The sequence below is a fragment of the Ursus arctos genome, unplaced genomic scaffold (genome assembly GCF_023065955.2).
Source record: "Ursus arctos isolate Adak ecotype North America unplaced genomic scaffold, UrsArc2.0 scaffold_17, whole genome shotgun sequence".
Classification (NCBI taxonomy): Eukaryota; Metazoa; Chordata; class Mammalia; order Carnivora; family Ursidae; genus Ursus; species Ursus arctos.
The window spans coordinates 36,168,560-36,181,575 of NW_026622841.1; the positions used below are offsets into that span (position 1 = coordinate 36,168,560).

Here is a 13,016-nt window from a genome sequence, read left to right on the forward strand (position 1 = left end):
AGATTCTGAAACTTCCTACTTTGGTTATCTGGAGAAGAAGCTAAAGATGGCTCAGGGCGTTGGCTTAGTCCAAAGGTTGATGACTTCGTGAGAGCATGTGAGAGCATGAAGTATGTAAATAGTTTCTCCGATTTTAAGGAGGGAGCAGAGAATTAGAACTGAACTTGCCTAGCCAAAACCTCTAAGCAAGATTATATCCAGCCCTATTCCAGAAACAGCTGCATGATATAAGAGACACTGGGCAAGGAGTCAGTACCCCAGGTTTCTCAGCACTCCGGCGGGTCATTTACATTTGGCACTTGTGCTTTTTGGTACATGGGAATTCTATCTACCCAGTTCTGTTTAGGCCCTAACACGTTAATAAGACCAAAGAGCTGGGGGCACCTGGCTGGCTGTTATTTAAGTTTCTGACTCTCGGTTTTAGCTCAGGTCATGATCTCAGGGTCCAGAGATCGAGACTGAGCTCCATCTCGAGTGAGGTCTGCACTCAGTAGAGAGTCTCAGGTTCTCTCTCCCTCTACCCCCCCCCCCCCCATAGTGCTCTCTCTCTCTAAAATAAATAAATAAATCTTAAAAAAAAAAAAAGACCAAAGGCTGTATAAGTTTAAGGTTAAAAAAAAAAACCTGGGTAATTCTCATCTGTTCTCAAAAACTTGAGAGTTTTAAAAATTGAGATGACACGCCTTCTTTCTACGTCCCTCGTTTTGGCCCACTTGTAAGTACTACAGAACTAAGTTTACACCAGCCTCTGATGAACGGTTTCTGATTGATCTGGGTTAGACCCAGCCTTCTAGACCACATTCCAGCCTTCGATATCTTACACCTCCCAAAAAAGGGATGGGAACGTTGTGCATCCCCAGTGCCTCTTCCAAGCTACATGGAAATGAGAATGGGGTCATTTACATCATTTTGGCCTTTGGAAGTTCTTATTAACATTTATTTTGGGGGGCATCTGTCAAAGAACGCAACTGACTTCTCATTTTTAAACATGCTGGCTACTTAAATATACTTGTGCTATTTTTAATGAAGGCCAATGACATTTGTCCTGTGCTTACCTATTTGTCCTGTGCTCTGAAATAACTCTCCTCACTTCATGAATTCCTTTAAGCATCCACAGAGTTGGATATTTGGTTTTTTTCAATAATAATTGGCAGAGAGCAAACTTGTGAAGTGAATCTTCGATCTATGAGAGTGTAGTTATGTATGACAATTACTAGTTAAATTGTTTTTAACTAAATTATTTTATGTTAAAAACAATGCTAAATTGTTTTATGTAAAACTGTAAATGAAAAAATAAGCTACCGTTTTATAGCACTTAAGAACTGAAACAGACGTTCGGCTCCTCCATATCCAGAATGTCTGTCTTGGAGAATAACAAAAGTGAATGTACTCAGGATGCCTTGCTTACAAATGGTCTCCCCATCTTTTGATAATGTTCAGTATAAACAAGTACCATCCACAGCATGAAAGGTCTTATGCTCTGTGCTATGGGAGCTGCAGACACAAAGGCCCCTAGGAGAGAAGACCAAGCAGGGTACATAGGGGCTATGAGAGATTCGAACCAAGTTCTATAGCTGACCACACTGAAGGCTTGCTGTGTTCCAGGCACTGAGAGTCGTGGTAATATAAAGAATAATGAAGAAAGGAGAGGTATAAAAATTGAAGTTAATAGTAATAAAAATAAGAAAAATAAGTTTAATAATCTGTGTACATTTTAAAGCAGGGTATCTTATTAGGGTCATGTATGCCTTAGGAAATTTTTTTTTAAAGCAAGAAATTGTGGCTAGTAGGAAACAAAATTTCTTGCAAAATGTTAGCTATAACCATTTCCATTTAAATAGATCCTTTAATCCACCACTGGGTGTGTAATCAAGCAGTATTTGACTTTTCTGTATTCAACATTTATGTGCTACAAATTCATCCTCCCTACGTCACGTAATTGAAATAACCCAAACCAGTCCGCAGCACTCTCCAGCTGTTTTCTTTCTTTTTCTTTTATGCCTCCCACCCAGGGAATTACAAGATGTCTAGTTGGCTTTGTGTTTCCCCTTCTAACAGGAGGGAGCATTATAATGAAGCTGGTAGAATAGGGTGCTGGAAAAGAGATCGGCTTCTACAAGCAAACATATCCTGATCAGATATTCAAATATGCTTTCAAAGGAGTGGAATAGTGCGCGTCAATAAGCTACTGGATGTAATTACTTCCTATTCCCCGGGCTCCGCCTTGGAGTGCAGCCTGCTGACTCACCAGGCTGCTCCCAGTTAGTTTCTGCTGGGTTTCCCCACTGCCTCTGCACGTGAGTCATCATGGGAATGAAAGTTTCTACCCGTCTCCTTAACAACCGCGCAGAAATCATGCATGACAGTGAACTTCGATCTTTCCAATAAGAACCGGACCTAAGGCAAGAGAGGGTGAAAGATGATGTGGCAGGTGTCACCGCCAGCCAAGCTGCCAGACGACAGTCCCCCACCCTAAGGCGTTCGTCAGCAACACTCCAGTTTCAGCGTCTTTTCCCCACCCGCCCAAGTAGTTAAACTGGCATCTTGTCTAGCATCGCTTGCAGCTGCTGGCCACTGAACTCTTTTTTTTTTTTTTTTTTTTTTTTTTTTTGCGTCAGTGGTGCTCAAACTTTGCTGCACAACGAAATTACCTGCAGATTAATAAAACAACAAACCGGATGCTTGGCTCTCATCACCAAACAGTCCGATTTAAATGAGGTGGGATGACATGTGGACATCAGGATTTTCCAAAGCTCCCCAGGTAATTCTAATAAGCAGCAAAGTTTGGGAACCTTTGCATTGGAGAAGCGTCACTCTTCCCATGCAAGTGAAACCTACCAGGTTAGCATAACTAATGACTACCTGGTGGCCTCCCAACCTGTCTTGGAGACCTACTGACACATAATCCCTGATAACTTAGTTTGGCAGTCACAAAGAACGCCTGTGAAGCAAAGCAAGGGGACATTTCTAGAAAGGACACTGTCTCGACAAGGACCATCTCCCCTCTTAGCTCACTAAAAACTTAGCTAAATTTAGTGCTCAGGAGAAGCATCTCAAACGTTGCTATTCTTTCTGTTACCTTTTGATCTCTGTTCTGTTTCATTCCACAGTCTTGTTCGGCAAAGCTGCAAGCCTCGGATCCTCTCAGATTAGAAGCAGGTGCTGCGTCAAAGCACAGTCGAGACAGGACTGCACGCTTCACCTCTGCTGGGACCAAACCGCCGCCTCGCAGCGCGGCCCCAGGGTAGATACTATGCTAATCAAGAAAGTTCTTCCGTCTCCTCGCGGGAGGGCGGGTGCAGGTTTGAACACTTAACCCTTGATTTTACGTGACTGCATTATAGTGCGTTTAGTGACCTCCTCTTGCTTAGCAGATCTGGACCATGTTCCACGATTTTGGAAGAGAGGACGCGAGCAAGTGATGGAGAAAACCCGCAGGGAGGGGACAGCAGTGTTGGCTGGTGCCGAGGTGAAGGGACGGCTAATGTTCGGAATATTAATTACTCCACGCGCCAGTGACCCGGCGAAGACTAGCAGAAGGGGACTGGGGGTTAAGACAAAGGCTCCTCCTGATCAAATGGCTGCAGCGCCCCCTCCTCCGAGGTTATAGCTCTGCCTTCTGCGCTGGGCGGCACTTGGCACGGGACTGGCAAAGTGACTCAAGGGGTGACCAAATCCACCAGCCCTTTCGTGATTTGAAAGTCTGCATTAAGGAGCGCTCCAGATTCAGAGGGGAAGGTCTTTCTGTGCCCACCCCTCCTTCCAGCCCTTTGTGGGATTTCTGGGCTTTGGCGCAGCCCTTCTAAGGGTGGACTGAAGAATTTCCTACGGAAGCAGAGCGGGGAGTCGCTGAGTAGCCGTCACCCTGCGCCCAGGGAGCTCTCTGCAGAAGAACTCCTTGGGTTCAGAATAACAACCCGTTCTCTTTTCCCCAGACCCGGCTCCCAAAGTCCCGGGCGTCAGGAGCACCAGCCGGAGCCGGAGTCGGAATCGGGAGCAGTGGGGTGCGTCTCCGCCGAGGGCAAGGACCCGGGGCGGTGGCAGGGTCTGGGGTCCAGGGTTTGACCCCCTGCGGGTGAGCGCCAGCGCGCTGCACTTCCTGGTCTGCCCGAAGCGCGCGGCCCGTGCCAGCGCCCTCGGTTCTCAGTCCAGCGCCCCAACTCCGGCGCCTCAAGGTCTGCGCGCGTCGGGCGCGCACCCCCCAGGCCCCTCCGCACCAGCGCCAAGTGTCCCCGTCCTGGACAGCCCCGGCCCTCACTCCCCAGCTAGTCCACTTTGCTTCTGCCAGCGTGGCAGTCCGACTCCCTCCCCTCTCCCCCAGTGCGCAGCGCCGAGGCTACGAAGGAGAGGTGCAGCCCGCGGGAACGCGGCGGATGCACACCCCGGAGCCGCGGCACCGACCCTTGCACAACTTCTTGCCGGGCCGGAGACCCGGGGTCCCGCCGGCTGAGCTACCCGCACACTGCAGCCCCCCGGCTGCGGGAGGAGGCGCGGCCAGTGATCGGCCTGGGAGGGACTGCGCCAGGGCAGGAGGTGTCGGGGTGCGCCAGGGCGGTACCGCTTTAAATGCACTTGACTCACCTGCTCCGGCGCTGTCGCCTCCTTCCTCTACTGACAGCTGGGGGCTTTGTTTTCTCCACCCACCCGGCCGGCTGCGCTCCGCCCCCACTGCTGCACGTGACTCGCCGTCTGCCACCGCCGCGGCTCTGCTAGTCCACCCAGGAGAGCCGGGCCAGCGCCACCCTGTCCCGAGTGTGCGGAGGGCAGGTGGAGACCCCAGCCCAGGACACGTCCGGGCTGGTCCGAGGTGACCTGTCGGCGGGTTGGGCGGAAGGTGGCACGCCGGTTAGGGCCCTTGGAAGCCAGAGTGAGTTGGTGACATGGAATAAAGTGCCTGCCAAAAGGAGCTGGGCTGTTGGGCCCCACCCAAGAGAGGGGAGGCCGGCTCCGCTGAGAAGAGGGGTCTTGAAAAGGTGACGCCACACCCTGAATTGAGTACCTGTAGCTGGGGGCCTGCTCCTTAACCGGCGTGCTTCCTCTTTTTAGACCAAGTGTTTGTACTCATACCTGGGGAACAACTGATAATAAGGGGCAAACGAATTTTGTCATGAACATTATTAATCAAACCAAGCAATTCGAAACCAAATAATACGGTTAATAATGCAATCATAGTAAGTTTTACTGAGGTTTCAAATCTGCTTTTTGGTGCTGTTGATATTTGGATTCTATTTGGAAAACGGAATCCAGGCTGGAGAAGCTAACTCCAGATTATTGATGTGGGCACTGGTCCATTTGGAACAGTACCTATTTTTAATGAAATGAATTGAGAAAATGTTCTGGCTTCAAGACCCAGCTCAGTACCTGCTGCTTTTGGAAGCGTTCCTGACCCTTGCTGATCTCCAGTGTTTAAAACTGAAAGAACCTGTTGTCTGAATCCTTCCTTTTGCCCTTGGAGAACACAAGCATTACCCCTCATCCCCACCCAACTGCAATTCAGGGGAAAGATTAACTCCATCCCAGGGAGCATCCTTTTTTTTTTTTTTTTTTTAAGATTTTATTTATTTATTTATTTGACAGAGATAGAGACAGCCAGAGAGAGAGGGAACACAAGCAGGGGGAGTGGAGAGGAAGAAGCAGGCTCACAGCAGAGGAGCCTGATGTGGGGCTCGATCCCAGAATGCTGGGATCACGCCCTGAGCCAAAGGCAGATGCTTTAACCGCTGTGCCACCCAGGCGCCCCTAGGGACATCCTTTAAGTTGAAGTCTGCATAGTGAAGTGACTTGGCATAGTGCTTCCCAAACTTTAATGTGCAGAGGGATCACCTGGGGACCTTGTTCAAACCAAACTCTGATTGAGTAGGTCTGGAATTGGGACCGATATTCTGCATTTCTGGCAAACTCCCAGGTGAGGCTAATAGTTCTGGTTTGAGGATCACACTTTGAAGTAGCAAGGCTTAGAGCACCCACTCTGGCACGGGCCAGCCTGTCTTGAGTCCTGATGCATCATTTTATAGCTGTGACCCTACGCAAGTTTCGTAACATTTAAGCTCCCCAAGATGTAAAATGGAAATACTACTAATGTTCACGGCATAGGGTTGTCTTGAAGATTAAATGAGAAAACCTGTAAAAAGCACCTCCTATCTGGCACACATACCTAGGGTTCAGAAAATGTTAGCAAATGAACTCTTGGGGTCTTCCTGGCAGGAGCAAAGCTGGCACAAGGCCGAACATTCAGGGGGAACAGTTTGTGGAAGAGGGGTTGAGGCGGCCAGCGCCAGAATGACGGCTGCACCCCCATGGAACCAAGCTCTGGCCAGATGTGTAGAACAATTCTGTGAAATAAATGAAAGGCTACAATGTGGAACAAATCATACATGTTTAAAAGTCCTGTTTCTTCTGCAAAACTTTAAATCTTGATAAATTAGTTCTGGGACATTGAATTAAAAAATCATTTGCTTTTTATTATAGACAATGTCCAGCTGCCTGTCACATGAGTAATCTATTTTAATATCTGAGAGAGTAAATGGATTGTTAAGGAGTGGTACATTTTTTATCCTCATTAAAAAACCTTGAAATTTAAATTTAAATGAATTTATTAATGAAGATATGGTATTCTTAGCTCTCAAAATGAATGGGTATTGTCATCATCATTCCCATATCTCCCTTCCTGGCTTCTTCTCTCTCTAGCCCTAAATATGAGTGTTTCCTAAGACTTGTTTTTTTGCTTTTTATTTTTCTCACTTTTCTGCCATTTCTTTTGGAAATTTTATTCATGTTTTATGTTCAACTTTCAAGTGTATGGAGATTACTTCTGAATATATACCCACATTCTTCGCCTGTTTCCAAACCTCATTTCTGCATTACCAATTACTTACTAGGCATTTCCAACTGAATTTCCCACTCGCCTAGAATTCTAGTTTCAGTGTGTTCTAAATTAAATTCCTCCTTCTTCTCATAAAACTGATACCTTCTTGGTAATAAATCAAGATGGCAATTTGTTGGGAAGCCCTCAGTGCTAATTCAGGGACCTGGCGAGGGTGTGGGACACAACAGCATAATCATCCCAGTACCTTCCCATTGCTCCCAGCTATTTCTCTGAGACTTCGCCTTGGACAGTGACTGAGGCTGATTCATGTAGAAACACAACTTACTGGTATAACAGCCACTTAAACAGCGACGGGCTGCTGCATAAATTGTGCTCAATGTAAATTGAGCTGGTGAGAAACTGCATCAGTCAGGGTAGGCTAGATTATGTTGCTGTAACAAACACTACCAACATCTCAGTGGCTTAATACAATAGAAGTTAACTTCCTGCTCATGCAATATCTCCAGGCAGCTCTCAGGGTGACTCGGCATTCTAGCTCGCTTGATTCCTGTGGCCTCTCCATCAGCACCGCGGCAGGGGAAGAGAGTATGGAAAACTGTGCACCAAACCTTAAATGTTTTTACCCAGAAGAGACCTCACTTCTCACATGACACTGGTCAAAGGAAGCCACATGGTCATTACCTAATTTTAAGGGGCTATGTACTCAGAAATAGATGGAAAAGTAGAAATCTTGGTGAGCAGGAGTACGTCTACCGTAAGGGTCCATTCCATATAGAGGAGTCAGGGATAAAATGACACTGCAAATAGTGTAGTTATAGGAGAATATGAGCATAGATTACCAGTTCGAGGAAGGTACCCAGCTGTACCCAGCTTTGGAGAAGCATCATTGTTGTTTTTATTATCATGTAATATAATTATGTAGGGAGACACTTAAAGGTAAAAAAAAAAAAAATCTGTATCTCTGCCTGTCGGGGTCATCTTATGATTTAGCCAAGGTCAGGCTACTCCAGGCATTGATCAAAGTCTTCTCTGACCCAGGGGCCAGGAAATATCTTTCATCTTGATTATAGCCTGGGTGACGCACCAACCATTAAATAAGTAAGGTTACATCTACACAAGCAAATGTGCTACTTTTGCTGACATTGATAGTCACCCTGTACTTGAGGACTGAATACGTGTGTATGAAGAATGGAATGTTTTAGCAAGATCAAATTGTCCCATGATTCTCTTATGATTGCCTGAATTATGCCTTTGACATCTTCAAAGTAATGTTGAAATGCAGTCCTGTGAGTAAAAACCAGTCCATAAAAAAAAAATCCATAGAAAAAAATCACTCATATCCGTGTGAGAAGAATAAAATCATGGTTTTCAATAAACGTTGGAGCTTCTTTTCTCTAAAGAGCAGAGATTCCGTCAGCTAAACTGGCTTCCCTCACCTCCCCACACTTCATATGCTTATAAGAAGGAAAGCATTGATGAATGAGGGCTGTAAGCTCTAAAATGCTCTACAGATATAGATTATTATAACAAGTCGCTGGGCACTGAATAGAGCTCTGGATCTCAACAATTCTATGTCGTCTCTGCCCACCTCGGTCAGTGGCACCCCTTTCATAAAACTGTTCCCAAACAAATATTCTTACATAACATCTGCATCTTCCTTAAGCTAATATTCTGAGAGCTTCAATCACACATTTCCACAAATATTGAAAACAAGGGATGAGAAAGGAGCAGAGTCTATCAGTGAATATTTTAAACGGTTTGCTCCAATCTTTTTCATTTTGTCTGATTTATTTTTAGCTCCAAGTCCTTGCCGAGCTGGAATGCCTCTTTAAGTATAAATCATCACCTCGAGAGATATGCTGCAGTGGACTACTTATAAATGTATCAGGGAGACCATGGAAGACTGAGATGGAGGTGTTCATTACGAAGCTGTGATAGCATTTATCAAGGTGAGTAGTGAAGGTGACACAAAATGACGGCTTCACAGGGATCACTGCCTTGTGATGACTCTAGGGTCCAGTTCCAGAGTGAATGTTGAAATAAGAAACAATGCCACCTTGAAAGCATCCAGTGTCATTCTATAGATGAAGTTAAGGGGAGAGCTTAAATGACTCACCCAAGTCCCAATTTCTAGTTAGGTCCACTAGCAAAACTGTGTCTCCATTACATAATATAAAATGTCAGAGGGAAAAATGTGCTCATTATATAATATATATTGGTGTATATATCATAGGCTATTTTAATATACATCGAAAGGAGCAAAATGTTACCTTGACTCGGACGAAGCCACTGTGTGATAGAGGTGTCTACGATTTTATATGACATTGAAAAAACCCCTCATATACAATGAAATAAGTTGGACATGAATATTTATATATGCTGTTTAGAACAGATGTAGACCAGTTGTAGAAGAATCAACTCTTTCGTTGCCAGTTTTTTTAACGCAGTACATTTTGAAGGCAGCAGATATAATGAATTAATTTGTTGAGTAGTTACTATCTTCAAACTTAGCTGCTTGGTCTCAGAGCCCAAGAGATGAAATCTGCTAAGGTTCTTTGTTGCAGCTCCATGAAGCCCAAATGACTTTCTAGAGACCAGTGGGATCACCACCAACTCACCTTGGGACCTGCTGGGACCCAATGCAGCCAATTTTTGCTAAATTCCTGGCTTATTAAACATTACCTTGCCAATTGCATTTTCTTTGCCATTTACCTATATCCTGTCCACACTGGTCAACCAGTGTGAGAATAACAGGAAATTGATTCCTTGCGTTTCCTTAGAATCTTCTAATGGTCTTTGATTCTTCAGCAGAGATTTGCTCACCTCTGGCTTTTCTAGTTTTAAAATTACTTCAACCTTTCTAAGTTTTAATATTCAGCAAACACTTTTGTGAGGCCTTCTACTGGGCAGTCACTTTGTTACATGCTGTGTTTACTTACATAATCTTTGGTCTTAAGGGACGTAGAGTATAGGGAACAATGGATGAGTGCATAGTGTGGCTTGAAGTCTACTAAAATGAATAAAATGCTAAGAGAACACTGGACAGTCAGGAAGAAAGTCAGAGAAGGGCTCTCATTTGTGTTGGGTCTTGAAGGATGAAGAAGAGTGCACCAGGTGTGGGTGGTTTGTGGTGAGGCAGAGTATGCGGGCGGATACTCCAGAGAAGGAATGGGAAAGCCAATATGATCAGAGATTCACAAATGATGAGAAGTTTAGTGTGGCTGAAGGATAGGGTGTACGGAATGGAGAGGTCAGTGGGATAGACAAGGAAAGGCCTCTTGTGTCCAGCTGAGATGTTTGGACGTAAGACATCGGCCAGTGGTCTCCAGGTGGGGTGAGAACACTCTGCAGGTGTGTGAGATGATATGCTGGGGTGTGCGAAGGAAGGGTGAAAACTCAGATATCTGTCTGAAATATGAGAAAGGACTTAGAAGCATGTGGATTGATGTTTGGTGCTCTTGCTTGGTCTGCATGTCAGACAGACAGAGGGACTTATCAGGTGCAAGGAATTGTGAGGAAAGAGATGGGATCCACCGCATTGAGGGGGCTGTCCCTAACCTCCTTACTCATTCTTAAAGCAAACTGCAAACTATTACCAGTTCATGTGTGCTTGGATAGTGGACTTATGTATATTATCTAGTTTGACTAATCTAAGACTCAAAAAATGGATAAATGACTTAAAAAGATTAAAGATAACATGAGTGATACAAGCATTAGTGAATTTTCACAAAAGCCCTTGCAAAATTGGTAGATAATTTTGAAAAATGAGTATCATCATTTCATAAGCTCATCCAATCGGGGATGTACTGTATGGTGACTAACATAATATAATAAAAAATCATTATTAATAAAAAAAAAAAAAAAAAAAAAAAAAAAAAAAAAGCTCATCCAATGATCTATTTCCCGTATTTGTATATGTGGTTCTCGGTGAGATGCGGCTGTGGTGCTGACGGCCATCAAACCAAACATCAAAATCAACGGCCCTTGGGACCAGGTTTCAGGTTGCTTTATTATAGGGCAATAAAATTTTGAAAAAATTATGAAGCATATTCAGCCACATCACTCTCACTAAAATTTTAGTGATAACAAAATATTTTACCTTTCATTAATAAATGGAATATAAAATATTTCATCTTTATCTCACCCTTTTAAATGTCAATTTTTTTCTTTTTTATTTAAATTTAAATTTAATTTAATTAATTAACTTTTAGAGAGAGAGAAAGAGAGCATGAGCCAGGGGAGGGGCAGAGGGACAGAGAGAGAGAATCCCAAGCAGGTTCCATGCCCAGCATGGAGCCCTACATGGGGCCCAATCTCATGACCCTGAGATCATGACCTAAGCCAAAATCAGGAGCTGGACCTAACCAGTTGTGCCACCCAGGCGCCCCTTTATGTTTTCTTATGTGCACAACATATTAATGCAGTAGTTGTATATATATTATTTACAAATGACTATGCATGTGTTGTATTTATAGGAGCGTGTAGGCAGAAGCAAGCCAAAAAAAGTATTTGAGCAAAGGTATCTATGATCAGGTTTGTTGGCACAAGTGTGGAATGGAGGAGTTCTGGAAGTTCACTCAGAAGGCTAGTATCTTGATTCAGAGGAAAGCTAATGAGGACCTGGTGATGGAAAGGACAGAGATCACCAAAGCTCGTGATCTTCAGTAGGAAGGGATTGGGGGAGGTGGAGGAGGGGTCAGAGAGAGAGGGAAGGAGGGAAGAAGAGACAGAGACCGTCAGGTTTGCAGCTTGCCATTCTGAGTAGAAGGAGAAACTGTTACTTAAGATGAAGAAATGGGATACTGAACAAGATACAGAGCTCAGTTTAGGACACATTAAGTCAGAGGTACCCAAGGGATTCCAGGGAGATGACTAGTGGGTGTTTTAAATATAATTCTGAAGCTCAGGAGAGCTTGGAGATACAGATTTTATAGTGGCTTTAATTTCTCAGTCTGCAGCCCTTCCCACAACTGCTGGTCTTAAAATATATCCCTTCATCTAAGACAAATTAACACAAAAGCTTAATATTTATAATTTATAATAAAATGAAAATGATTAAGAATCAGCTTACCATTGCATAATGGTAAGGCGTCACTATGCAGACAGTCTTCGGATTTTAATCGGACATATAGGCTAGTTTTGCATTCTGCTGGACCTCTCTCAGAGTATATTGTCCTTTGCTGGTTTTCTATGTGTATTATTTTGGTCAGTTCTCAAATGTTATCTAGACTACTAATAAGATAGTCACTCTCTTGTACTACATTCCATCTTTTCACACCAAAAACCTTGTTTTCTAGCCAGACATCTATTTTCTTTTATTGTACCATAGCAATTGGGAATGTTTTCTTTCTTTCCTTTTCTGTTTTCGTTTTTGTTGTTGTTGTTGTTGATGTTGTTGTTGTTGTTGTTTTAGAGGTGGGGAGGGGCAGAGGGAGAGGAAGAGAGAGAATCTTAAGCAGGCTCCACAGCCAGTGTGGAGCCGACATGGGACTCGATCTCACAACTCTGAGATCGTGACCTGAGCTGAAATCAAGACTCTGACACTTAATAGGCTGAGCTACCCGGGCACCCCTAATTGGGAACGTTTTCTTATTCTGTTGTACATGTGTCCCTTCTTTAGGAAACACAAGCTTCGTGAAACCATGGCCACCATCCTTTCCATGCTGTTTATTGCCAACCCGTCAAAGCATGTTCTTGCTAAGTTATAAGGTTGCCATTTCCCCCAGTTCCTTACCTAGCACATACTAAGAATCTAAAGATAATTTACCAGTTTAATTTTCGGGTTCCATGCAATTCTATTTTAACCATTTATCTCATAAATAAGATTTTTGTAATTAAATAATACCAAATAGATATTTGTTTAAAATCTGAAATTTCTTGTATCATGGTTTTGGGGCAGTTCATTATTTACTATCTCAAGCACTTAAGCACTGTCTCCTTTATTAAAGTGGAATTAATTTTAGTGCAAAGACATGTCTTTCTCCATTAGCATGCAAACCCCACAAGGGCAAGAATTTTTGTCCATTTTGTTTACTTTTCTATCTTTAGCATATAGAACTGTGTCTGGGACATGACGGATGATAAAGAAGTTTTTCTGAATGATTAAATGAATACATAAATAAGCAGAACAGACTCATAAATATCTTGATTTTAATTATCTTTCTATTTTTTGAAAATCCAAACCTTCCTT

General features: G+C 43.7%; 1 protein-coding gene across 2 annotated transcripts in view; it reads right to left on the reverse strand.

The window, feature by feature from the left end:
- The window catches only part of MAPRE2 (microtubule associated protein RP/EB family member 2), a 151,143-nt gene extending 146,535 nt beyond the window's left edge, over window positions 1-4,608 (reverse strand). The window contains exon 1 of one of the 2 annotated variants that reach the window (XM_026496174.4): window positions 4,582-4,608. The gene's annotated coding sequence lies outside the window, so the exon portion shown is untranslated. Of the gene's footprint in view, window positions 1-3,079; window positions 3,098-4,581 lie in introns of those variants that run through there. The other variant, XM_057313143.1, reaches the window with a different exon arrangement.
- Window positions 4,609-13,016: the final 8,408 nt, after the last annotated feature.